Raw genomic sequence first — 27,552 nt, forward strand, 5'->3', positions numbered from 1 at the left:
ATATATATATATATATATATATATATATATATATATATATATATATATATATATATATATATAGGAAAGGTGAGTGCCGATGTTTAGTGTGTTTTGTTTATTAGATTAATTTTTTTAAATTAGTCTTATTGTGGTCACGTTCTCTCATGCACCCTGTTTTAACCTATACTTCATAGCTTATGTTAACCATTTCCCTAGATGATTACTGACAGGTGTGTTGGTAACTGCTCACCTTTAAAAGCATAGTCCGCTGTGAGCTTTAGACCAGATAGCATGCCTGGAATCAAACATTAATGTGATAGCTATGTGTATTGTAGCCATTTTGAGCAATAGTGTTAGGACCTGCAGAAAAGTGGGGTCCCTTGAAGGGGGCTGCAGGCTTAAATGCATTGATCAATTCATGAACTAAATCTCCATCTATCTATCATCTATCTATATATATATATGTCTAGTGTCAGTGTGTTTCCGAAAACCTGCCATCTGTTGGTAGCGAGTGAAAATACATCTCTTTCTCTCTCATACATGCACAAACACAGAGGCAATCACAAGGTAGCAGACTAGATTTCGAAGCATATGTTTTGAGCGGGCTTACTAGTTATACATCAGGGATGTGCAGTCAGGGGAGGCAGGTGAGGCAGTGCCTCCCCTGTCACAATGATGTGAATAATAAAAAGAAGATATTTATATATCTTCTTTTATTATTTTCATCATTTCTACCTCTACCCCTGCCTCCTACCATCTTACACTGCTGCATGTGAGGGTGGGAGGCAGTGGGAGAGGTGCCTCCCGCTGTTAACATTAAAACACCGGGCAGCGGGGGGCGGGTAGGGGAGGGCAGGGGGCAGGGCGCAGCAATGGGCTGTAAAAGCCCATTGAAAATGAATGGGGAAGCGGCACTCATACTGGTGCCGCAATGACAGGGGCACCAGTATGAATGCACGCCCCCAGATGTGATTGGGTCAGCGGATCCAGTGATGGATCCGCTGTCCAATCACCAGAGGCGTAGCTACGGTGGAGCCGGCAGAGCTTGTGCTCCGGGCGGCAGCACCTCGCATTGGCGCACACAGCTGATTTCAATTAATGTTGGGGATGCCTGCAGCCCCCTGACAGCCCCATTCTGTCCCTTAAACCCAGTGCAGCCACTCAGTGTTATACTAGACACTGAGCTAGCGCTGGCTTTCATCGCAGCTGCATCTTACCTTACCCACAGTAGAAGTCATAAAAGCTCAGCCCGGCTACTGCCTGACTGTACGGCTGTCACTCAGCGCTTCCGCATCAGGTGGCTTCGTTTAGCAAACCACCTGATGCGGAGCAGTGACAGTCAGTAGCCGGGCTGAGCTTACTGACTTCCCCTGTTGGTGAGCTGAGATGAAAGCCAGCGCTATCTCAGTGTCTATAACATGACTGGCTGCCCTCAGACATGAATTAAGGGGGAGCCCAGGGGGTACTCACCCCAAGCCCCCCTGCCTCTTAGCCCCCCCCCCCCTTGTTTCAGTGTGTGTGTGTGAAGGGTCCTTTCCAAAGACTATTCTGGAAGGATCATTACATAACATATCCTGTTGTTTTCAACAGAACATCTGGTTTTCATTAGTTAACTAGAGAAATAACAAATCATTGTTGCAACATGGAAGAACTTATCAGAACCAGGAGCATCTGGTCCGCCTGGATCTCCTGCTACAGCACCATGCTTTTTGCACTAGATACAATGAAATCTAGTACTAAAACCAAAATCTCTGAATTATATGATCATGTAGATCTAAATCTGGTTACTGATAACTAGAGAGAGGATTATATGCAACATAAAAAGCTTGAAATATGCATGCAAATATGCATGAAAAATACTTAAAATATGCATGAAAAGTGTTAAAATATGCTACATTAAATAATAAAATAGTAAGTTTTAACTTATTTATTTAAAAATCAGCATACAATTAGTTGCCAATAGCCCTCAAAAATAGGCCCACAGCATCTGCAGATATCTAGTGCTGTACACAGGATTTTTTTTCTTCCTGGCTGCTACAGCAGTCTGCAGCGTCCAAAGCTCTTCTTGCATCAACTACATGGACCCTCATCTCTAGCGTCGATGGATCAAATGTCAGCATAGCGTGTGAGGGCGGCGCAGTGGAAGGCTTCCTCCCTGCGCCGCATACTCACTGTGACACGGCATTTCCTCCACGGCACGTGATGTCACAACCCTTCCGCCCGCCTCCTCTGCTGCAGAAGTCTGTCTCTTGGTGTAAAGTCCCAGGCCAGGGGCAGGCAAAGGTTCAGGAGCTTTGTAATGGCATCAACCCCGACTGACTTTTATCAACATGGATTGGCAGCCTAGAGCAGTGTCAGACATATCGTACATCCAAGGTTCCCCACACTGCGCACATATTGCCCCAGCCTGCACACTCTACCCCTACCTGGTTAGCAGCAGCAGGGCAAAGCAGTGCTGTGACTCGGGTGGGAAGAGGGCGGGGCCTAAAATATGCACCATCACTAGATTTTAGGTAAAATATGCAATAACCAGTGAGAATGGGCAAAATATGCAAATGCATATGCAAATATGCAAATGCATATAATCCTGTCTCTACTGATAACACACAGTGTTCCTGGGGGAACCAAATGTACTTTTCTTTACTCAAGATTACCTCTCCCTTGCAAGCACCTGTGTGACACCAAGTAATTAAGCATTTTTAAGTATATATGTTTGGGTTTGAATCATCAATGGTCAACAGCCATCCCTACTAATTGGAATTTAAATACTTAAAATCATGGGCCTATATTTATTTGGAGGCCTGAAACTATAGATTAAGGTACTCTTTACTTAGTTGGGCGCCCACGATCTCCATCGCGTGTGTCGTGGATAAAGAAATCGCGGTGATCGCGGGCATCGCGGCCAGTACATTAACGGCCGCGACGCGATGCCCGCGATCACCGCGATTTCCCATAGGGTTCAATGTTAAATTTAGTGCTGGCCGCGATTTTACATTCAATGCTTCAATGGCCACGATTTGGCCATAGGAATCAATGTTAAATGGGCTACAGAGCCCAAATAGGCACAATTAAAACTTAAATGTCCCCCCAAATTTGTTACGCCACCCCACGATCCACGCCAACCCGAAGCGTGGCGAGCGCAGCGAGCCCGCGAGGGGCGGCGGTACGCGTCCTCCGACCTTTTCATACCCCCACTATCCACGTCGGCGTGGAGTTGAGAATAGAATAGTGTGGCGAGCCACCGAGCCCGAAGCGTGGCGAGCGCAGCGAGCCCCGCTCGGGGACACGGATACCTTCACAGGTAAACGTGGCCCTACGCGGGCTTCACAGGTATCCACGTCCGCTCGCCACGCTTCGGGCTCGGTGGCTCGCTGCGCTCGCCACACTATTCTATTCTCAACTCCACGCCGACGTGGATAGTGGGGGTATGAAAAGGTCGGAGGACGCGTACCGCCGCCCTTGTGGGCTCGCTACGCTCGCCACGCTTCGGGTTGGCGTGGATCGTGGGGTGGCGTTACAAATTTGGGGGGACATTTAATTGTTAATTGTGCCTATTTGGGCTCTGTAGCCCATTTAACATTGATTCCTATGGCCAAATCGCGGCCATTGAAGCATTGAATGTAAAATCGCGGGCAGCACTAAATTTAACATTGAACCCTATGGGAAATCGCGGTGATCGCGGGCATCGCGTCGCGGCCGTTAATGTACTGCCCGCGATGCCCGCGATCACCGCGATGGGCGCCCAACTAAGTAAAGAGTACCTAGATTAATTTTCCCCATTGTTAATCTGGCAAATATAAGACTTGCACTGCAACAGATACTTAGCTGTATCTATGTCATCGGGGTCTTATTGTAGGGTTAGTCATCCACCATCAATGGCAGTATTAGACATTTTTGTCATAGACGGCTAGCACCCAATTTGTTATTAATGATTGGCCCAGTCAATCAAAGAGCATGGATGACCATCAGTGGGTGAAACCACTGATGGTTCACCATTGCATTGTTGTGTGACCATTGATGGCCCCTAAAGGTTTCACCATTGATTGTAACAATCAATGCTGAACATACCGATGGCCATCTATAACTCCACATAGGCCCTTAGATAGCTTTGGAAAGTCCGTGCAAAACAGGTCACATAGTTGCTTGATTGTGGCCCCTGTGACAGGTTCTAAGATCAGGGCAGACAGGGAAGTTGTATCAGTCAGTGGTTCAATGTGCTCACTACAGAATTGCTTTAAAACACACAAAGGGCAATATGTTATAGACTGCGATGCTGTGTATATGATTGCCACTTTAATAATTTGGGTATACTCGAGGAACTGCCCCCACATGTTACATATTTAGTATTCTTTATTTAGATAATGGAGTGTGGAATGTACTTCATGTCCATTGTATTGAAGGGGGGAATAAGTAATACAGTAAGTAACCCAGTAAAAGGTGACATGGTGCATATAGGAGTTATTGATGGTTATCTCTAGTAAAACTCTTCTCTGGGTGGTGAGGCCAGCTGGTGTGGGTGCCCTGGGCAGCATGACAAATTTCCAGCCAATGCAAGGAGGAAAACCTTTTTCATATAAACAAGGGCCTTTCTAGCCATTTTCCTTTATAAAATGGTATCTTACATCATCCAGGTCCACAGTGTCAGTGGTGCATGGAGAGAGGGTGATGGTGGAGGAGGTGTGGAGTGGTGAGAACCAAAAAAAAAACCTCGAATCGATAATTTCTTTTTCACAGATAGAGACAACTATTTCTCCTTCTCAACTTATTCTGCGATTGTAGCGAGCAAGGAAATCTAGTCAACAGAGCTCTCTGCATACAAAACATCCAGAGGAGTGTGAGAGCTGCTGCACATGTGGACATGGGTGGATTCAGGGGGACGGGGGGGCACCTGGGCACGTGCCCTCCCTGTCATTTCATTTTGTAGCTGAGGACAGGGGCGTCGCTAGCCCCCCGGGACCCAGAGATACCGCTGGTCAAAGCTGGAACGTTTTTTCCCATAGGATAACATGGGACCCGCTAATTCCGACCCCCACCCGGTTCCGACGGCTGCCAGTCCCTTCCCCGCTGGCATCACAGAAGCTCGTGGTTGATCTCATTCGAACTTAAATGGGCATTCAATCTGATACCAGGGTGTCTATATGGGTCAATTGGTTCTGGAGATATTGCAGGTAAACCAATTTGTTTTTATTTCTGAAATGTAAGTTCATGGCTGTTCATGTTCTTTGAGGGCAGATTTCTCTGGAACCAAACAGCCCAGTTTCATTTTCTCTCCAGCCAGTCAGCTAGGCTGCAAATCAGTCCCGGGCCGCACAAAATTGCTGGTGGCGGCCCTGGCTGTCCCCATTACCACGAGCATGTGTACCCCCTTGGCAATGAGGATATAATCCCACATGGCAATGAGCATGGAACCCTTGGCAATAAGCATGTAGGTAAGCAGCATTATGTAGCATAATATTTAATAGGCATTATGGGGTTTGGCATAATACGTAATGGACATTATGCTGTGTGGTTTAACATCTATTGGGCATTATGGAGTAAATTTTTATCGTGCGCCTTTGGCCCGCAATGACCCTGTTTATTAAGCATATTGTGAATTTTGGCTCTATCCGTGTAGCATTATGTGAATTTTGGCTCAATCTGAGTGGAATTATGTGAATTTTGGCTCAATCCATTTTGCATTATGTGAATTTTAACTCATTCCATTTGGCGTCATGTGTAAGGGCCAAGTATAACGGGGTATTTTGTTGTATTTTGTTGCATAATGTGTGGAAGTTGTATATGGTGTGGTACACTACACTTAAGGGCATGCCCCGTTTTGAGAGGGCATGCCCCCTTTCCGGAGCAGGCCTTCGCTGTGCACACAACTACATCCTTCACTTTGTGACCAAAGTGGTCCTGTATAATTTAAATGCCAGGGCCAATATTTAATCCGATTCCTGCCCTCTCTCTGCTCTCTCGCCACTCTCTTAGCACGTACACTGGCACCACTAACACCCTACCCTTCCAAATCCTCTCCTATCATAGTGCCCGCCTGTCATTTTCTCCTGGATCCGCCCCTGCATGTGCACGTACTATACATATTTCTGTACAGTACGTACTTGCCAACCTTTTGGCTGCTCCCTGGAGGAGGCAGCCAGGTCTGCACTGTGGGGTGAAATGCGTGACAAAGGTGGGCGGGTATAGGGGAGTGATGATGCATCATCATAGCCCCTCCCTCACTTTACATTGCCAGTGCATTGCAAAGCTTGGGGCAGAGCCTCAATAAAGCAATTGCATCCTCAGGAAGAGGGAGGCTGCAGCTATCTAATTAGCCCTCAGGGGTTTGTCTCTGTGATAGTCAGCCACAGCTCCAATCAGAGTGGCCATCAGCACTTCCTGTTCCCTGTGAGTGGCTGGGAGTCAGGAAGCTACCAAAAATCAGCAACAGCAGACAATCAGGTGGCTCCAGCTTCTGGGAGACTTGCCCACCCTTCCGGGTGGTCCAGGGTGCAAACTGATTTTTGAGAGCCCCCTGACCATTCTGGGATGGAAGGCATGTATGGTATGTATGTATGTATCTATCTTTCTGTGTGCAATTTATATATGTGTGTGTAAAAAAAACCATTGTAATACATGCAATCTTCCATCCATCATGTACTGATAGTAGAGGAAGGGGGAGCCTTACAGCACAGAGAAGAACATACATGTTCAAAACTTTTAAAATTACTTTTCTAGCCCAGAACTTCTGTCTACCTCCAACTCTCTTATGGGGAAAAATTTAAGAAAACGTAATTACTTTTGTGACTGTAAGTTCCTTTAAACATGGATACTTTTCTCTCTTTTCTTCATGGTGTTAATATCTGATCCTATTACCCGAGTCAGTGGCTTAGTGGTAATAGATGGGAATTGTTTTCTGAATATGCAATATGTCTCTCTTCCCACATCGGAGTCTACCGTAGCCTAATCCCATGTTCAGCCAGCTGGGTTCCTCTTATGGCTCTCATTTACATAAGCATTAACCTTGTGTTGAGAATTAGGAGTTAAATAGCTCATTCCATTGTTCGTGTACCTGAAATACTCACACAGGATCATCAGCGAAAACCTTGCTGGGTAATCTCCTTTCTCTGTGAATGATCAGCAGCTGTGAGAAGCTTCTGTCATTCACGTCTGAAGGATTAGCCTCTACCATGCAATTCTTTGTTACATACTGAACTGTACCACTCTGTCCCACGCACAAAGCTGGCAAACTAGCTGTCTCGTAGAAAGCTGCCTTCTATTGTGAGGATTCTTATATAGTAAATACATACGATACTGTATGTGTCTAGGTCGTGACACTGACACCTCCAAGATGACACTCACAATGCTCTATTTGTCAGGAAATTAAACAAAACAATTACTCCTTGGTGATCCCTATCATTAATCTGACAAGTCCATATCTCTATTAGATTTATCAGCTGCCTAGCAGAGCGATAAGCCCCCCATCCCTGGAAAATGACACCCTTAGAAATCTTCCCTGACTGGATACTGACTGACTGATTTTAAAACCAGGTTCTCTTCACTGGCACTATGGGGGGTTGATGGATTTTGATATGGTGTGTGTGTGTGTGTGGGGGGGGGGGAGGGGGGCTTTGGTAACATCTACCACTGGGTTCTTAAGTAGTTTGGCCACCCAAAGTCTAGGATCAACCAGAAATAACATACCATCGGGGCTTAAAGTGGTCATGCAGAGGTGGGGGAACTAATTTCTCTATGCCACCTAATTACACCCCCTCCTACCCCCATTAGACAGAGCCAGGGCCAGTGGTAGGGTTTTTGGCATCCCCTGCAAACTACAATGCTTTTCTATAAGAATTACTGTGCAGGGCCAATGTGGAGGTTAAAATTTTCCACCTCACCATTAGAGGTGGTGGAACTCAGCTCCACCCCATTCCCACTCACTTTAACCCCTGCATACCATACATATCCAATCTACCATACATTTTTTTCTCCATTTGGTTTCTGAATTAGGGACAAGCCAAACCTTATGGGAACCTCAATGTGTGTGTATAAGCGCTGGAATTCTGTTTGTCCACACATTACTTCTCCAGTTACTGAAACAGTAACTGAATGATGCTTCCCAATAATAAAAGGCGTACCCTCACTCACACAATGTGGAAGGTGTGCAATCGTATTAAGCAATCTTTATAGGTCAAAGATCTATAGATCATAGGGAACAATGTTAAATGTCCCAATTGACCCGCTTTTCCTTAGGGAACAATGTTAAATGGCCCACAGAGGCCAAATAGGCACCCTGGAGTGTGAAATGGCCCCCCCAATTGTTAACGCCACCCCACGATCAACGTCATGATGAGCGCAGCGAGCCCGCGAGGGGTGGCGGTACGCGTCCTCCGACCTTTTCATACGGCCACTATCCACGTAGGCGTGGAGTTGAGAATAGAAAGCGTGGCGAGCTCAGCGAGCCACCGAGCCCGAAGCGTGGCGAGCGCAGCGAGCCCCACGAGGGGACGCGGACACCTTCACAGGTATACGCGTCCCCTCGCGGGCTTCACAGGTGTCCACGTCCGCTCGCCACGCTTCGGGCTCGGTGGCTCGCCACACTTTCTATTCTCAACTCCACGCCGACGTGGATAGTGGGGGTATGAAAAGGTCGGAGGACGCGTACCGCCGCCCCTCGCGGGCTCGCTGCGCTCGCCACGCTTCGGGTTGACGTTGATCGTGGGGTGGCGTTAACAATTGGGGGGGCCATTTCACACTTCAGGGTGCCTATTTGGCCTCTGTGGGCCTTTTAACATTGTTCCCTATGGAAAATCGGGTCAATTGGGACATTTAACATTGTTCCCTATGGGAAATCGCGGTAATCGCATCGGTCGCATCGCATGCGATTTTTTGGTACATGCGATGCCCACGATGGGCGCCCTTCTAGGTAAAGAGTACCTTGCTAAATATGGGTAAAACCACCAGCCGTGTGTGACTAGTTGGACCCATGACAGAACAACAATTATACTGTAGTAAATCTAACTTTTGACTTACATGGTAAGTGCTCCACAGCTACATACCCCGATGTACCGTGCACATGTATTAGAATATGTAATACCGTTTTGCGAGAGCTCTGTCTGGATTCAGGCCGATGCTGCCTCAGCTGACTTACTGGCTCTGCCCTAACAAATAATAGCCTTTACTCAGAAATCACATAAAACCTTCCATTGAATCCCAGAGACCTTATCATCATACAGCTTTTCTCGTTGTGGGGAAGTCAAGCCTTGCTATATTAGATATCCATTGACTGTTGTGGTAACTGGATGCTAGCTGATAGCAATTTTCTTCTACAAATGTAAAAGCAATAGTATTACTTATGTCATATATATATTATATGTATATACATACACATACATGTATGTATATACATACACACCCACCAGACACCGAGAGGCGAGTATTTTGTAGCCCGAAGTGTGTGTGTGTGTACATGGAATAAGAGAGGGATTCGTAGAGCTTTTTTTCCATGAGGTCTATACAATTAGAACAGATTCCACACTAAATCAGATATTTTGATTTTCTTATTGAGATGCAGGCTGCCAGTACCGTAGTGGAAAATTATTAAGGGGCCCATTTGTGATCACAACTACATTATGTGATTGTAACATCAGGATATATCATAGGGAGCCGACAGGGACAGTGGTTCCGAAAGGAGCCGGCTCCCGCTGGCCATACATGCACCTTGGCCATTTCCCGGGAACCTTCTGCAATTACAGTTGTGGCATGTAGCCCATTGCTACAGCAGACTACCACCCTCTTCAGATGGCAGCAGTTGTAGGGGTCAATCTCCAGAAAAAGTTCCAGAAATGAGTAAATCTGGCAACATTGCATTCATCATAGAAAGCTATGAGGGCTGTGGTTGCTGGTGGGAATGGAGGAATCGCAGCAGGGAAGTTTGAGTGAAATAACTACAGAGTGGTAAACTATTTTTGGGGCATGTCTCAGCCTTTGGCCCATATGCAGCTGGTTCAGCGACCAAGCTGTGTGATCACAGGGAGAGGTTATTAAATCCCATTGTATTACCTGGGAAGGTAACATATTCAGGACTGTTGACATGTCATACCACCAGTGGTGCTTCTAGAGAGGAGGAGGACTAGGTGCAGACTCTGTCTGGGCCCCTTCCTCTCTTGCTGGCAGCGGTGTAGACTATGGACACTAGGGTTTCTAGCAGAGGTGTACCTATTTGTTGGCCCCATAGCAAAAGTTTGTAAGGGCCCCCTATTTAGCAACTGATGGTGATAAATGTATATAAAACATATTACTTAGACAGCAAAGATGGGCCCCCTTCAGCTCTGGGCCCCATAGCAGTTGCACCCCTTGCACCTATGGTAGTTACGCCCTTGTTCCCAGCATAGGGGATGCAAAACTGTTTTTCAGACCAATGTTTAAAATAAACTGCCACGAGTAAAGACAATAAACAGAAGTGTTTAAAATACTGCAGCTAAAGAACAGAGTGAAATGCATTGATTACTAATGCCACTTTCACATTGCCTAAATGTTTGAGACCAGGTATTTTGAAACGGTACCCCTTTCACACTGCACATATATACCGGGTCTCAAGCAGGTTTGCAGTGTGAATGCAGGACAGACAGTAGCTATAAGACATCGTAGTGCATATGTAATGAGCCGCTCATTACATATGCACATACAGTATGTAACGAGTGCATTGCATATAAATGAGCGGCTCATTACATATGCAGTGTGCTCATTACATATGCCCATATGTAATAAGCGGCTCATTAGCTATGCATTGTGCTCTCATAGTTACTGCCTGAGTCCTATATACCGGTTCAGAGCCGTTCACACTGCATTAAAAACAGCTCTGAACCGTGTAGGACTCTGCTTTTTACCCGTTTGCAAATACCGGTTATTTGTAACCGGTAAATGCAGACTGGTGCTTTCACACTGCAGCTCTAACTGTTTTAAAAGGCTAAAAAATTGGCAATATATCAGTTAAGAGCTACAGTGTGAAAGGGGTATTACTGTAGCATTCAGTAAAGAGTTTGTTGGACATTAGAAGACACAGAGGTGCACTATTCTATTAAGGGCAAACAAAAGGGATTTACCCTGATTTTTTGCCCCAAGTTTTTATAAATCCACCATCGGTACTCTCATGCTTAACAGACCTTAACACTTAACTTACTAACTTATCTACAAATAACGACACGGACACAAGTGCTGGCGTTTCAAAATAATGAATGTCAAATTTATTTTGACAACAGACTAAACTATATATATATATATATTTGGTGGCGGCACTAAAGAACGGTCAGATTAAAGAAAAAAGGGGTGGGGTAGGATCACCATACCATTCACACACCGCTGGTGACCAACTCTCCCAGCCAACCACCCGGGTCGGTGGTGGCAGCCATCTTCCGTGCATAGAAGTATGGCTCGTGACAATCGATGCCTGGAGAGCTCACCCACTAGTCTACACACATTCCAGTCTACACAATTGACCGTTCTTTACCGCCGCCCGAGTGAAGAAAATAGAGACAGAAAATAGGGATGGGAGGGTGGGAAAATTCCCAGAGAGGAAGCTGAACTCTGGTCACAAGACCCTTCTGCCCTGCTAAACCCCTCCCTCGACACCCATTGGCTGCCAGCCGCAGCCCTCTCTGTCTACCACTGCTACCTCTTCCCAGCATGATCCCCCTTTGGTGATTTATGTCACCTCCAGCTTAATCAGCCATCGGTGTTCCTTTCTTGGTCACTTCAATTACAAAGCATCCTCTCCAAAAAAAAAAAACACGTTCAGGAGAAAACACACAATTGTGACCATGAAAATGGGTCAATTATCAGGGATTTTTTCTCCCGCCAAAGTCAGTCACTTTGCACTAGGACAAGCTCGTACTCTCTTTTACAATGCTAAAGTATATTAATGAACCACAAGCAAAACTTTAGGTCTCTTGCCAGAACAGAAGATGTTGACTAAGATCAAGACGCTTTTGCACGTTTCTTATTCAGGTCACGTCACAACTTTTCCACATTTTGAATATCTCAATTTCAATTTTATCACTCCCCCCTAATGTATCTCTCTGCCTAAAGCTACCTAATGGAAGCGCCGACCGTGACCCCCCCACCAACACTCACCAGCAGTTTCCATCTAACTCTAAGACTCTTTACACAGTAGGATGAGTTACAAGTAACAATCCCTGCCACTCATATTATCCTGTGGTATGGAAGATGGTATGGTACAGGCGGCATCAGGAAAGAAATATGCTTGGAACGGCCCAGCACCCATATCTACATAACGCAGATATTTGTCACATTTTACCTCAAGCACAATGGTTTTAGATTATAAAAAACAGTGACAAGTGTTCCCAGCTGCTCATTGATGTGTTGCAGCTGTTCCGTGAAGAAAACGAACAATGGTACATTTATTTCAGTGGAGTGTTGATTGTCTTTATTACTATTGTTTAGCGATCAGGCTTCTGTGTGTCATATATTTGCTTTACAGGATTTAATACTTTTATTATTTCAGGTCCATTTACATGGCAATGAGCATAACAGGGTAACTACAATACTTTACTATGCAGAGGCAGTATCTGGCCTCCCTGTACCACTTACCATGGGCTCTTTTTGTCTTGTGCATGAAGGACTAGGGGGTGACCAAGGGGCAAATTTACTAAGATGGAAGTTCTATTGCAGATGGGATGTTGCTATGGGAAACCAAAAAGATACTCTCTATTATCTTCTAGAAAGTCCCCTACCATCAAATGATTTTGCAAGCGCTCACAGATCTAAGACACCTCTATGGTGTCTTTGATATGCGGGCTTCCTGTACGTGAAGCGGGTAGGCAGCTGACATCCGATGACATCAGCTGCCCACCCCCGCGTCACCAGCGCATTTACATGGGAACGCCTAGCCGCCGCCCCACGCCCCCTGCCCGCACTGCTAGGTGAGAATGGGACGGCGAACAAGCAATTGGCCTTGTCTGCTTGCACCAAGCAGCTGCACATGCGCACGCATCCCCTCTTAGACCCTAATCCCCATCCCGCTTTGAAATGTTGACCCTTTGTCATTCAAAACATGGAGATTCCAGAAAAAAAATGTTTTATCAATCTTTGGGACTTTGGGAGTCATTATACATTCCTTTACTTCACACTTAATTATTTTTTGGGAGCAAATAAAGAAAGTGGTCTCAATAAGCATTATTAACCTAAGACAGAGAAGTTATCACGTCCTGTTTCTGGTTAAAGGGAATCTTAAGTATACTTTATAAGGCTTTGAAACAAAAATACTGGGATTTTAATTGCCATTATGAGTATTTTAATGTTTAATTAGAATTCTTTCTTTAAAAATGAACATTTCTATTATGTATAATTTAGCCATCCAAGGGAGTATTTTAACTTTATTCCCATATATGTATAGATTTCTTATTACACATCCGGGGGTATTCAATTAGCCATGATAACCCATTTTCGTGTGAAAAACTGCACAGTGAATAATGAAAATTCCTATTCAATTATCTGCAATAATTTATTGGCAATCATTTTACAGCGAATTTCCCTTCACCTACGCAGAGCAGGTGCAAACTTGATGAAAAGGTGAAGGTAAAAATGTCAGGATTTTGTTCAGAACCCCCCTGGGACAACCCCACCCCCACGCATTAACCATTTGCGTGCCAAGTAAATTTGTCAAAATAGGTGTGAAAATTTCCAAGTAAACATTTTTTTTATCATAATGACCTGTAATGTATGTAGGAAATACAATTTTTTTTTCTACTTAACATTTTGTATTAGAATATACAGTATATAACAAATGTGAGAGACTCCGGCATTTTTAGCTGATATTTTACATCTCTCGCAGAGATGTTGCCTCTCAAAGGGTTAATGACTAGGCACTGTGTAGTTATTATTCAATTGTAATAGCCCAATAATGACATGTAATTTTTGAGGTAAAAATGCAAAGTGATGGAATCTTGACAGGTATATTGGGGTGCTTTATGAGTGGGATAAGTGTTTGTTACCCTTGCAGGTGGTAGTAGTCAATCTTTTTCCACTTTTTTTTTAGGTCCCCTAAGACAAACAAAATATACTGTATACTTCTACGCACCATATTTATGTACCCTGATTGTACTTTGGTGCAAAAAATATTTCTGTTATTTTATTTTCCTTTTTTTTTTTAAATCAGGAAAAAAATTGGCACTTGATTTAGGCTATTATAAAGCCAATTCAGAGCCGTTTTTTTTTGTGCTGTCTGAATGGCACTGAAATGGTATTTAGTAAAAAATAAAGGTTAGAGCACTGTTATAGGCTGTCCCTTGTCTTGTGTCCCTTCCCTGAACCAGGAAAAAAGCTGTGGGTAGAAACGTGTTCAGAGGTTAAACGGCTTGACTGGTGATGTGAATGGTACTTAAACGGTATTTTTAAATGGTAATCTGCTGCAATATGAACACTAGACCCTTTAAAATACCATTTAAAATTACAGTTTTTCAAAACGTTTCAAAATGTTTTATGTGATGTGAAAGCTACATTATATAGTGCAGCATATTCTGTTGCACTTTACAATTAAAAACAACAGTGATAAACAAACTGGGTAATAACAGACCGACATAGGAGGGCCCTGCTCACAAGCTTACAGTCTATAGCAGAGGTGGACAATTATTTCAGCTGGGGGGCCACTTAATATATAATTTAAAAATTCAAGATCCGCTCTCCGGAAAAAGGGGTGTGGCCACACAAAAGAGGATGTGACTATTCACAAAGGGGGGGGGGAGTTGTTTGTCCTTGAGTCAAGTGTACCAAACCAAAAAACACATTATGCTCCGCAAGAGTAGACCCACTTATACTTGCTCCTTACACATGATGCCACACAGAATGAGCCAAAATTCAAGTCTCGATTATGGCAGCACAAACTGAGAGTTTTTGCTATTTTTTATACTGCCCAGCACATCCATCACTGAAGTATCACAACTTTTTGACAGCAGGAATATTGATGTACCCTAATATACCTTATTCCATTTTGCACTTTTTTACCCGAAATATGATATTATTGGCCTATTAAAATTCATTACAAAAAACTTTGAAGTGGGGGAGGGTTGTCCCAGGGGTTCTGAATAAAATCCTGACATTTTTATCTTCAAATAGCGAGTTTCCCCAAATTTGCACCTGCTCAAAATGGGTGAAGGGAAATTCATTGTAAAATGAGTGCCAACAAATTATTGCAGATACATGAGTTCTAATTAAACACTAAAATACTCATACAGGCAGTACAGGTTGAGTATCCCGTATCCAAATATCCGTTATCCAAATTATTTTGAAAACCATAGTCTTCAAAATGTACTTTTATTTTTTTATTTGTTTCTAAAAACCTGCTGGCTACATCTATAACTGACACTACTAGGGAAATAACATGTAACTGCCACTAAATATGTGCAAGGACATGATTGCTTGGCATTCAAATTCAGTTTATGAGATTGTACACAAACTTTGTTTCATATTTTAAAACCTTGTTTCATGCACAAATAAAATATTGTGTTTGATGTGCTTATACAACATAAATGCAAAATACCTCAAGATACCTCATTCAAAATATAAAAATATTCCAAAATACATAATAATCCCTTATCCAAAATTATTCTGGTCCCGAGCATTTTGAATAAGGGATACTCAACCTGTATTTGTTTTCATAGCCTTATATTTAATCAATATATTTTATTCAGTTTTTAATAAACAGCTTACAATGTTCAAGAGTATCAATAAAAACATACAAATATACATAGAACGAAATATTCAGCTTTTCAAATTCTGCAAAGAACACTGTGACGCTTTCCTGAGCATTAGAATTTCTATTTTTACCTCAAACTTAATCAGAAACCTTTAAATTGTGGAATGACACACACAAAAAAAAAGAAGAAAAATAAATGAAGATTTGAATAAATAAATAAAATAAAGATAAGAAATGCCCAGGGGAATAATATAAATTCATAGCCTTATAAAGAATACTTTGTTTCAATTTAACCAGAAAAGGGACATGATAACTTATCTGCCTTAGGTTGATAATGCTTATTGAACCATTTTCATTTTTGCACCCCAAAAAATAATTAGGTATGAAGTTAGGGAATGTATGATGACTCTCAAAGTCATAGAAGATTGCTAAAATAAAAATTCTGGAATCTCAAAGTCTCAAAATTTCAAAGTGATACTGTATGTGGATTAGGGACAGAGAGGATTTAATAGCTTTGTAGTATCAAGTGTACAAAGTATCGGTGGGCGTTATGCCTGGTTGAACTGACATGGAATTACTCATATTTACTGCCAACTGCAGCCCAGTAATCTGCATAGAAAGGACTTTGGTGGTCTGCAGCAGCTCCTGAATATAACATCCTGCACTTACTTTTTATGGATGGAATTGCCTATGGAAGCCTATTGGCTTCCCCATATCCCTCGCCTGATACCATTACACTATTTAGCAGCATTGACTGCTGTTCTAGCACTTGCATGTCTATAGCATCCCCGGGACAGGAACACGTAAGACAGAGGCAAACCTCCCAACTGTCCCAATTTTCACAATTTAGTAAAAATACTGTGCCTTTGTTTGACAAAAGTGTGACACTTCTCATTTTCTATGAGTAACATTAGATTATTGACTTCATAGAGTCTATCAAGCGTAATTAGTTTTTCCTGTAACCTCTGTTTCCAGGGCTTGATGGATGTTCCATTACTCTTCGTAAACTGTAAACAGTCCACTTTGTTTTCGTGAGGGTACATTGGCTGTCAGGGGACTCTTTAATGTATGGTACGTTATGAGTATGTTACGTTTCGTGATCCAGCATTATCTTTCTTTCTGCATGGTACAGCCTTCTGCATTACTGCCTCCAGTGGCTGATATAGATATCTACAAGCCTCAGTAATTGTATCCTTCAGTTGTAGCTCTTGATGTTAAATACTTTCTTTACATATAGGTTATTTGCAGAGCTATTATTAACCCTTTTAAATGCCAAGGGAAGTTGTCAAAGTAGGTGTGAAATGTGCCAAGCCAACCTTCTTATTAAGCCTTTGAGTGCCAATGTTGCTTTGACAGATCTGTGACAGTGATGCTGCCGGCTTGGGGTCCCATCAGAGCGATGATGGATCGAACACCCAGGGCCAGCAATCTCAGAGCCAGAGAGGCTCCTTCCAGCAAGGAGGTAGGAGGGCACGTGGCTGCATCACCACCTCCTGACAGACCGGGACACACTGCGGTCTCTGAGATGACATCAAGAGCATCAAAGAGCACATCAAGAGCACGTAACATATACACCAAGAGCTTGTACAGCTCCCTCCAGGTGGAGGCGGTCAGGAGACAGTTATATTACCATCCTATAAATATACTAATCAATATTCTGGACGAGTCACTTTTGAGAACTTTTGGCTCTGTTTATTCTAAAACCAGGTAAAAGTACAACACTTGGCTACACATCTTTATTATTCTGTTCACACAGAACTGATGCCCTGCGGCATACAATCGTCCTTTTGAACCTGCACGGGACTCACTGAGGAGGCTGAAACAATTGTTTCTAAAAAATCTCTAACTGTATTATTGGGCTAGTGTGGATTCTTAGCTACCCATGCATTGCAGATTTACTATGATTTATGTGGTATATTAATGTATGACTTAAAATTTATATTAATTAATTTTATATTAAATAAAAAACACTAACTTTTAATTTGAATTTGCGCTCTCTTACCACTATATAGTTTATCAAGTAATTATACAAGTTGTTTATGGGAGCAGCAAATTAAAAAAAAAAAATAATGAGGATTTGAATAATGGAATGGCTGCAATAGGCATGGAAAGAGTTAAACATCCAAGGCATCTCTTTCCTGAAAAGTTTCTGGTGAGTGGCTGTGTCCCCTTTTGCTCTGGCCTTAGCTAGTACTTTGCAGTGATAGTTGTGTTTTCATTTTTCACATACCTGCTTTGCTTGATAGTGTGTTTCACTTACTTGATTAGATTGCTAAAAGCGTGCAGCATGTCCTGGTCCCCAGCTCTAGTGTCCCCCCACCCATGGTGTTCTGCCATGCCGCCCTCTTGCTTTGTGGCTGATGGCTCCTGGGTGGGGATACGGACGGCCCGGTGCTGACGGGGGTGGGTGGCAGCCGGGACAGCCTCATCGGCTCTGGCACTGCCTGTTCCCGCTGTGCCACAGACCTGGGCTTTGGCAGGGCCGGCGCCACCACTAGGCAAGTCTTGGCATTTGCCTAGGGTGCCGGCCACTGGAGGGCGGCATTTCGCCCCCCATGCCACGGGGTACCTGTTGTGCCGTCTGGGGAGGAAGGGTTGTCTATTCCGGGATCTGACAGGAGCCTGCGCGGGTACCTGTCCTGCGACGCTTTGTGTATAAACCTGGCGGCGGTGTCCCTGCAGTGAATATTAAATGACTAGCTCTATCCGGATTCCAGCGGCGCGGGAAGCGCTTCTATTTTGAAAACACTTGCCGCACGCTGATTCAGCCAATCCGCGTGCGGCAAGTGTTTTCAAAACAGAAGCGCTTCCCGCGCCGCTGGAATCCGGATAGAGCTAGTCATTTATTATTCACTGCAGGGACCCCCGCCGCCGCCAGGTTTATACACAAAGCGTTGCAGGACAGGTACCCACGCAGGCTCCTGTCAGATCCCGGAATAGACACCCCTTCCTCCCCAGACGGCACAACAGGTACCCCCCACACACACACACACACCATGGCACCCCCACCCCGACTCGCCTGGGGCGCTCCGGTGCCTTGCACCGGCCCTGGGCTTTGGCAACACCTGGTGGGGGTGAGTGGAGACTGGCGCACACAGCGTGGGCCCGGTTAGTAATAGGGGGACTCCCCTGATGTGTCTGTGGCAGCTGGGATCCTCCTGACCATGGGGGATGGGGGGCAGCGGTGAGAGCTGGGAGTGGTAGCCGGGGGGTGGGTGGGGGGCGGGTCGGCAGGCTTCTCTCCATGGAGGATGCTCCAGTCCTTCTGCTGGGTCTGGTAGTGGCCGTGTGGCAGGGTCTTCTGCCCCTAGGTTTGACCATTCCCTGCTCTCTGCTGTGCAGTCTTTGGTGGCATGGGCCCTGGTGCCACTGATGGAGGGGTTGCTTCAACAGGCTGTGGCCCTGATGGATGGGGGACAGGCTTTGGAGACTGGTGCTGGGTCTGTGGCACATAGACTGCTGGGTCTGTGGTGCAGAGGCAGTCTCGCTGAGCCTCTGGGCCCCCATTACATGTTTCTGCAGGTGATGAGCTGCTTGAGGAGGATGATGGTGTTGTGGAAGGCCTTGCCATGGGCGAAGAAGATGGTGACAATGATGATGACACTTGGGCGGAACAGCTTGAGTTGTCAGGTGAGGGTTCTTCCGATGCTGAAGGGGGGTCCTTTACGGGTTCTTCCTCTGATGGGCCACGCACTAACCACTCCTCGTCATCCTTGTTTACCTCCGCTGGTGGGTCTGACATAAGTAGTACAGCCAAGGCCCACAAGCGTGCTGCAAAGTATGCCAGGAAGGAAGCAGGGAGACAGGTACGCCGCACTAAGCGCAGGAAGGTGACAGCACTTTCACGCAGTGGGTGGTACAGTGCGATTACACCACAGTGTTGCGCAGTTTGAGGGAGAGATGTAGGGTGAAGAAGAAAAAAGGATTTTGTAGACCTTTTCAGCTTAAGGAGGCTAAGGCGAAAGATGGCATGGGGCTGAGGCTTTCAGGTCTTATGACAACTGGCTGGCGGGTTTCTGTGCATTTGCGGCCTGCTACTTAGAAGACAGGCCTGACGAGCATATGAATGTGATCCGCTACATTCACATGATCCATGATATGCAGATAAAGTACGGTGGTGTCGCTGGGATGACATACGATGAACAGTTCCAGTGTAAGTAGGACTGCCTGCATGTCATGGATTTTGGATGTAAAGAAGTGGAAGTATGGATGGAGGTGGCCAGAGTGCATTTGGATACGGTTGAAGGTGCTCGGCCTGTGCCGGCGGTGGTTCCTCAGCCATTTACTCCACAGCAGCCACACATTTACTCCACAGCGGCAGCGGGAAGAATTGATAAATGTAAAATGTAAAAACTCTCATTGGAAAAATAAACCATATAATCATTCTTCTAAGAACCATTTCAGTTCAAAGTCGATGTTATGGCCATTTGGCAGAAGAGTATCTAAAAGAAAAATCCATTACATTTATCAATTCTTCCAGAATGTATTTCTTTTATATTTATCAATTCTTCTAGAATGTATTTTTCTTACATGTTTTCTTTTTATCTTTTTATGTACCCGTGGAAATACAAATTGAAGCGGATTATTTGTGAACATTACTCTCCTGGTAAAAGGAACGGACTTTACCGGAATATAAAGTATGGTATAGTAGGTAAGGAGATTAATGTCAAAATTCCAATGTAAAAATGAATGAAGAAATATCTTTCCCTTCTCTGTGCCCATAACAAAGATGGTGGCCGAACATATGAAATATCATGTGGAACCCTGTAGCAGTAACAGATCCGCCGAATCGCCGATATTTAGGTGACACCCGGACGCGGAAGTGCGGGAATGGAGCTTGGAACGCAACAGGAAGTGCTTGCTGGAATGCAAGACACTTCCGGTAGCGCGGAAAATCGCAGAAAATTCCCGCGATTCCTATTGGACAAACTAACATTATGATGCCAGGAAGGGGGGTATATAACACCCTCTACCAGCTCAGGCATTTTATCCAGCCTGAGGAAGGAGAGTACCAACTCCGAAACGCGTTGCTGTTACCACGCTGGTGCACTTTTCGAAAGACTGCACTTTCTTGGCACTTGGACACTTTGAAAAAGGACGCATTTGCACTTTCCAACCGGGACCCTGACCCCAAGCCTTCTGCGGTGGTGCCGCAGATCTTACCATTAAGTTAAGCCCACCACAGCCATCACTTTTGGTGAGGTATTTGTTTTATTTTCTTGTGAAAGGAAAAAAAAAACGGAATGGACACATACAAATACAATCATCTTTTATTGCAAATTATGTTTTATGTTTGTTTTTAACAACTCACATTTTGGCTCTGGGTCCTGTTGTGTCTGACACCATTTGCCCAGTGGCCTTAGCTGGCCGTTATGCGTGGTCAGGCCGTCCTCAGAGGGCTCTTGGCTCCTTCATTACAATAGCTCTCTGCTCACCAAATATCAGTTTGGTTGAATGCTGCAGCGTTGCCTGTCAGGCGTGCTCCTTTTGGCACCCATTCTTTTTGCATCAGCGCTGTTACGTCTACTGCTGCGGCGGGGTGGCCGGTGGAAAAGAGTAAGTCTCTGGGGCGGTGGCACTGAGCAAGCTACAGGAAATATATTCAACCACAACTGCTGCCCTGATGGTTCTGTGCTGGTATGATTTTCTGTTGGTTGATTGTTGTCCTTTGTTCCCCCTACCCTATCGTCCATCCTACTCAGGGATTAGCTATGCTCTGTTGGAGAGTGTCTGGAGTTTTCATGCTTTTTCCTGAACTGACGGAATGAATTCAGCAATACCAATTTGGCTAGTTCGGCTCCAATTAAGAGTCCCTCAGCAGGTCCAGATGTTTTTTCTCCGCCCAGGAAAAAGCTTAATTCAGCTGTAGCACGGCAGGTGCTGGCTACCGGTGGTGCAGTAGTTTCACATGAGTGAATTAGATTTAGTTGCCATCATCTTTTCCGGCCTGACGGAGTTCATTTGGTTAAGGAAGGTTTGTTTCTGTTTTTGGAGGATCTGTTTCTGGGTGTGTCTTCAGTGCTTTAGTCTGGTGGCGGGGCGAGGTTCCTGGGATGAGGATTCCCGCCAAAGCCGGGAAAAAACAGCGGTACTTATGTAATATCTGGGCTCCCGTTTTTCTTATGAGACCACGTCCCCTCGCCACGCTTCGGGCACGGTGGCTCGCTGCGCTCGCCACACTATATAAATTCAACTCCATGCGTAGTTGTATAGTAGGGGTATGAAAAAATGGGGTGCAATTAACATGGGAGCCCAGATAATACATAAGTACCAAAACAGCAGGTTAATTGACTTAGGTCTTCATTTATTAATTAATTATAATAAAATGACTTAGCTTAAAGTGCTTTAAATAAATTCAGCTAACAATTTCTTCCAAACCTAAGTCTCTGAGTCTTTATTTCAGGTTTAGATAAGTAAGATCATTGAATGTGAAATGTTATACATGCTAGATGTCACACATCAGATGCTAGGATGTTTAGAATAATGTAATGGCTGCAATAGGCATGGAGAGAGTTAAACATCCAAGGCTGTTTGTACCTTGGAAAGCATGTTACTTGGATATCCAATAAGGAGGCAAGGGATGGTAGAGTTAGCTGGGATATCAAGGCAAGAAAGGAACGAGTCTTCTTCTCTTTCCTGAAAAGTTTCCCCACCTTTCTTCCCTTCCTGTGTTGGCTTGTTTTTGGGTGGGTGTCAATTGCGTTGATAGGCGGGAAAGAATGGTAGGTTAATTGACTTAGGTCTTCATTAAGTGATGATGCAGTGTATATGGTTAGTTTTCGGTGCGCTCGCCTCTCACTGACTATAGGCCTTCGCTGGATCCCCCGCTCTGGGAAAGCGACCCCATGCGGACAGGTGGGCAGTCAATGCAGTGGGTGGAGCGGATACTGCTGGTTTAGGGAATGTTTGTTTACATCTGTTCGTTGTGGGGTGGAGCTTAGATAATTAGCTGTTCTTTCTTGGCCACCATTAATGAATTAATTATAATACAATTAATTAGCTTAAAGTGCTTTAAATAAATTCAGCTAACAATTTCTGCCAAACCTAAGGGCTATTTCACATGCTCCGGCTCCTGCCAGGTGGCAAAAACCTGCACGGCTAAGAAACCGTGCCCCACTGAGAAGTTTACAATGGAGGGGATGGCCACGGCCCAGCAGCCGTCCCTTCCAGTGGTGTGATCCAGTTGCAACCGGGTGGCCAGGCCATGACCGTCCCATGTGAATGGACACATTTGTGTTCATTATTAACTACTGTGTGCGGCACGGCTTTTGGTCGTGCGGAGTTTCGCCGCCGGCAGGAGCCAGAGTGTGTGAAATAGCTCTAAGTCTCCGAGTCTTTATTCAGGTTTAGATAAGTAAGATCATTGAATGTGAAATGTTATACATGCTAGAGGTCACACATCAGATGCTAGGATGTTTAAAGATTCTTTATAATTGTGGTGATATATGCTATAGTAGTTGCGCCTAATTCTTTGTCTGCTTTTTACAGTTAATTGACTTGCCTGTATTTGTATTTATTTATAATAAAAGAACAGTCGCTGTGAGTGGCGCTGGCATTTTTAATGGATTTGTCTAGGTCAAAACCATATATTTAACCTTAAAAGGGTCAACAGAGACAAAAGGTCGACACAAACAAAAGGTAGCGCAATGGTCAACACATGCATTTGTCATTTATTCATACTTTACCATCCACCTGACCGCTGCTGTGTGAAATTGTAGAAACCTGCTATCAGATAGTTCACACACAGCTAAATCCCGCCCTGTGCAAGTATGCGAATGACTTGCTATGAATCGCTGATCTGCAAAGCTATTCACAATTCAACAACAAATGATTTCCCAGTCTGTGCAAGTGTGCGTAACTCTGACCCTGTGTGACAGAATCCGGCTAATCGTGATGCTGACTCCCTGAAAACACCTGCGTTTTTCTGGACACTCCCATAAAATGGCCAGTTACCACCTACAAATGGTGACTTCCTGTCAGTCAAATTGTGAGAGCATTGAAAAAAAAAGGTAAACGCTGATTTTTGTTGGTTGGGCCTTGCACATGTGCGCTAGGATCTGTACACATGCGCATTCATTTCTTAATCGATTAGCTTGCGAATTCACACAAATGCGATCAGGTCTGAATAACCCTCAACGTGTGCTGAGCAAAACAAAGCACTGGGCCTGAAGCAGAGAAACCAGAAGAACTGTGACTATTGCTCCTTTTTCTCTTAGGTATTCTGGGCTATGAACTAGGGATGTGCCCCGGGCACTTTTTCGTGTTTTGTGTTTTGCATCTGGATTTTTTTTTTTAAATAAAAACTGCTAAAATCGCAGAATTTGGGTTCTCTTTTGCCCCTACTCTATTATTAACCTAATTAATTTCCACTTCTTTCCAGTCTATCCTGGACACCTCACAATGTTGTTTTAAGGACAAAAGGTTGCACCAAGGTAGCTGGATGACTATCCTAAGTGACACAAGTCAGTGGCAAAAACATGTGGCCCATCTAGGAGTGGCACTGCAGCGGCAGACAGGATGGCAGAGCACATAATGGCAAAAAAGAGGTGCAAGATGGAATTGTCCTTGGGCCCTCCCACCCACCCTTATGTTGTGTAAATAGGACATGCACACTGACTTTAACAAACCAATCAAGGGTCTGCCACATGACTTTGCCTGAAATGATTGGTTTGTTTGGGCCCCCACAAAAAAGGAAGCAATTCATCTCTCCCTGTAAAAACTGGCTCTACAGAGGCAAGATGTCCTCATCCTCTGTTTCCTCAGCCCGTTCAGTGTGTACTTCCTCAATTTCCCATATTATCAATTCGTCCCCTTGGACTCCACAATCACAGGTCCCTCTGTTGTCTCAGTTGGCAATTGCTGATCTTCATTGAAGAATTGATAACTATTTTGATAAACATCATCTTCTCCACATTTTATGGAAGCAACCTCCTACGCCACTCGATGACCAGGTTCCTAGCTGCACTAAAAACTCTTTCGGAGTACACACTTGAGGGGGACAACTCAGGTAACAGTTTGTACACGGGCCTCCAAACTGCCTCTTTTTCCTGCCAGTACAGGTACAGAGTGTATGACATACCTACTTGGATGCTGTCACCAATATAATCCTCCCACCATTTTTTCAATGGTGACAACATCAAAAGCAGCGACAGTAGACATGTCAGTTGTTGGCATGTCCTTCAGTCGGGACCAGATGTCCAAACTCACTCCTGCCTGCCCTGTATCACCGCCAGCAGGTTGTGTGGGAAATTTGAGCTGTTTCCTTGCAGCCACAGGTATGAGAGATAATTAAGGTGGAGCTGTTGCAGTGTCACGGTCCGCTTCAGATGATCTCCTGACCAGCAGGTCTTTGCACTGCTGTAGACTTGTGTCCACTGGAAACAGAGACACAACATATGCTTTAAACCATGGGTCTTCAACCTATGGCCCTCCAGATGTTGTGAAACTACATGTTCCAACATGCATTGCCACATGTTTTCCTATGAGAGCATGCCAAAACTGTCAGGGCATGCTGGGACATGTAGTTCTGCAACATCTGGAGGGCCACAGGTTGAAGACATGTGCTTTAAACCAAGGATGTGGCCAAAATGTATTCCTCTGACTTTAAAAGACTGACAAAAAAAAAAAAAAAAAAAAAAAAAAAAAGCTGAGTTAAAAGGACCACTGGGGTATTGGACAGCGAGCCTTTTTTCTTCCCTCTTAAAATTGAGATCTGACACCAGGAATCATCCGCATAAATGTACAGACAAATGATGATAAGCTAAAATACCCAAGCAGCTACGACAAAAGTGATGCAAAATATTTCGCCATTTTTAATTGCATAAGAAAAACCAAAAAAATATATATTTATTTGTATTCTGATTTCACTATTCACATTATTGAGTCATACAATTGATTCATATGTATATAAAATTCAGTGGGGAGCAATTGATGTCTCGATGGATTGTAATAATCCAGAAACATTATGATACATTAAGCATCCCAAACTGATACATTTCTATCTTTTTTGACGTAATTAAGTGTCCCAATGCACAGTCTGTCCCAACAGTGACCCACATAGTACCTTGAGATCGCGACCAATACTCAGATAAACAAATACTATAAATAAGAAAGAGTGCCCCAAAAAGAGAGTCATCTTGTTTCTCTGTTTTTGTATATAATTATTATGACTCATGGGAGCACCGCCAACTAGGGAAATAGTGACAATATTGTCATCTTGAGTTAGGTTATATGTTGGCAAACAAATGGACATTTAATATGGACTTGTAAGTCTGTGCGAGAAAAAATTTCCAAATCCCCCCTTCCCCCTTGTTTCCACCCTCGTATCCTGGCAAAGCGTATGAAGGGCTTCAACTACAAGACCTACATGCTTTGCAGAATTGTCACGCTTTAGCTCCTCCTTCACTTCTTCATCTGCTACTGCAACAGCCTGATCAAGGGAATAACCTGACTCAAGCTGGCAGTGTCGGAACTGACTTCACGAGTGGCAAGTTCAAATGGCTGGAGAACCTTTCACAGCACGGAAATCAGCCTCCACTGTGCTTGAGTCAGGTGCATCCCCGCTCCTCTGCCTATGTCATACTGTAGGTGGCTCTGTAGGCTTGAATGGCATTTTATGCTCCTCCATCCTCTGCATTATATAGCTGGTGGAGTTCCACTGGGTCACAACCTCTTGTTTGAGGTGATGGTAGGGCAGGTTCAGGAGGGTTTGATGGAGCTCCAGTCTTTGGCAGGCAGTAGCAGAATGACGAAAGTGTCCTGCAATTTTGCAGGCCACCTCAAGCATCTCCTGCATACCCCTGTCACTTTTGAGGAAAAGCTGCACAAATTTATTTTGTGGGCAAAACATGGCACATGTTGGAATTTGCCCATATGTAATGGCCGCACAATGTTACTTGCATTGTCGTATCCCCTGGAGAGTGAGGTAAGCCATTGCACAATGATTTTCATCAGTTTCTCTAAGAGGTTGTCGGTGTTGTGCCTCTTAGTGAAATCAGTGATACACAGCGTAGCCTACCTTGGAACAAGCTTGCATTTCGGAGATGCTGCTGCTGGTCCTGAGGAAGGCCAGTGGGCTGTCACAGTCATATAGTCCTTAGTTTGCCTTGTACCACTTGTCCACATGTCCATGGTTAAGTGAACAGTTCGTACAACTGCATTTTTCATGGCACTGAGGACACTTTTTCAGACGTCTCTGTACATCCTGGGTATCGTCTGCCTGTGAACTGGAATCTAGACGGGATTTGGTACCAGGACATAATACCTCCATCAATTGTCTAAATCCTACTCCACTAATGGCAGACACAACGGACACACATCTAACACCAACATAGCTGTCAAGGCCAGAGTTTTCTGCTTTGCCATAAGATGACTACTGTCGTACTTCGTCCTCATTGCAAACGACTGTTGAACGGTCAATTATTTAGTGAAAGACATAGCGGTCTTATGAATTCCCCTCTGGGAAGATGACCAACTCCCAGCAGCAACAGCAGCAGCCATATGATTAGCACTGTAGGATCCTACGGAGTAATCCCGGATAGAAGAGGAGTCAGTCATGCCGGTGACATGTCCTGCAGGACTACCTCCGATCCGGATTGAGGAGGAAATTGACGAGGAGTGACTTGCTGGTGTGGTTTTCAGGCACCTGGCTACAACAGGACCAAGGGTTAGGTTTCCCTGGACTGCTTACGGTCATAGCCCTGGTTTCTGAACTTAACAGTGACTTATGAATGAGCTTCAGGTGACACATAAGGGATGATGTCCCTAGGTGGCCAACGTCCTTACCCCTGCTTATTGCAGCTTTACAAAAGCTACATATGGCAAGGCAATTGTAATCAGGATCTAGGTAAAATAGGTGGATTTTTTTGGTCTTCTGCCCAGGC

This window comes from Crinia signifera, chromosome 4 (assembly GCF_055691185.1).
Source record: "Crinia signifera chromosome 4, ASM5569118v1, whole genome shotgun sequence".
Taxonomy (NCBI): Eukaryota; Metazoa; Chordata; class Amphibia; order Anura; family Myobatrachidae; genus Crinia; species Crinia signifera.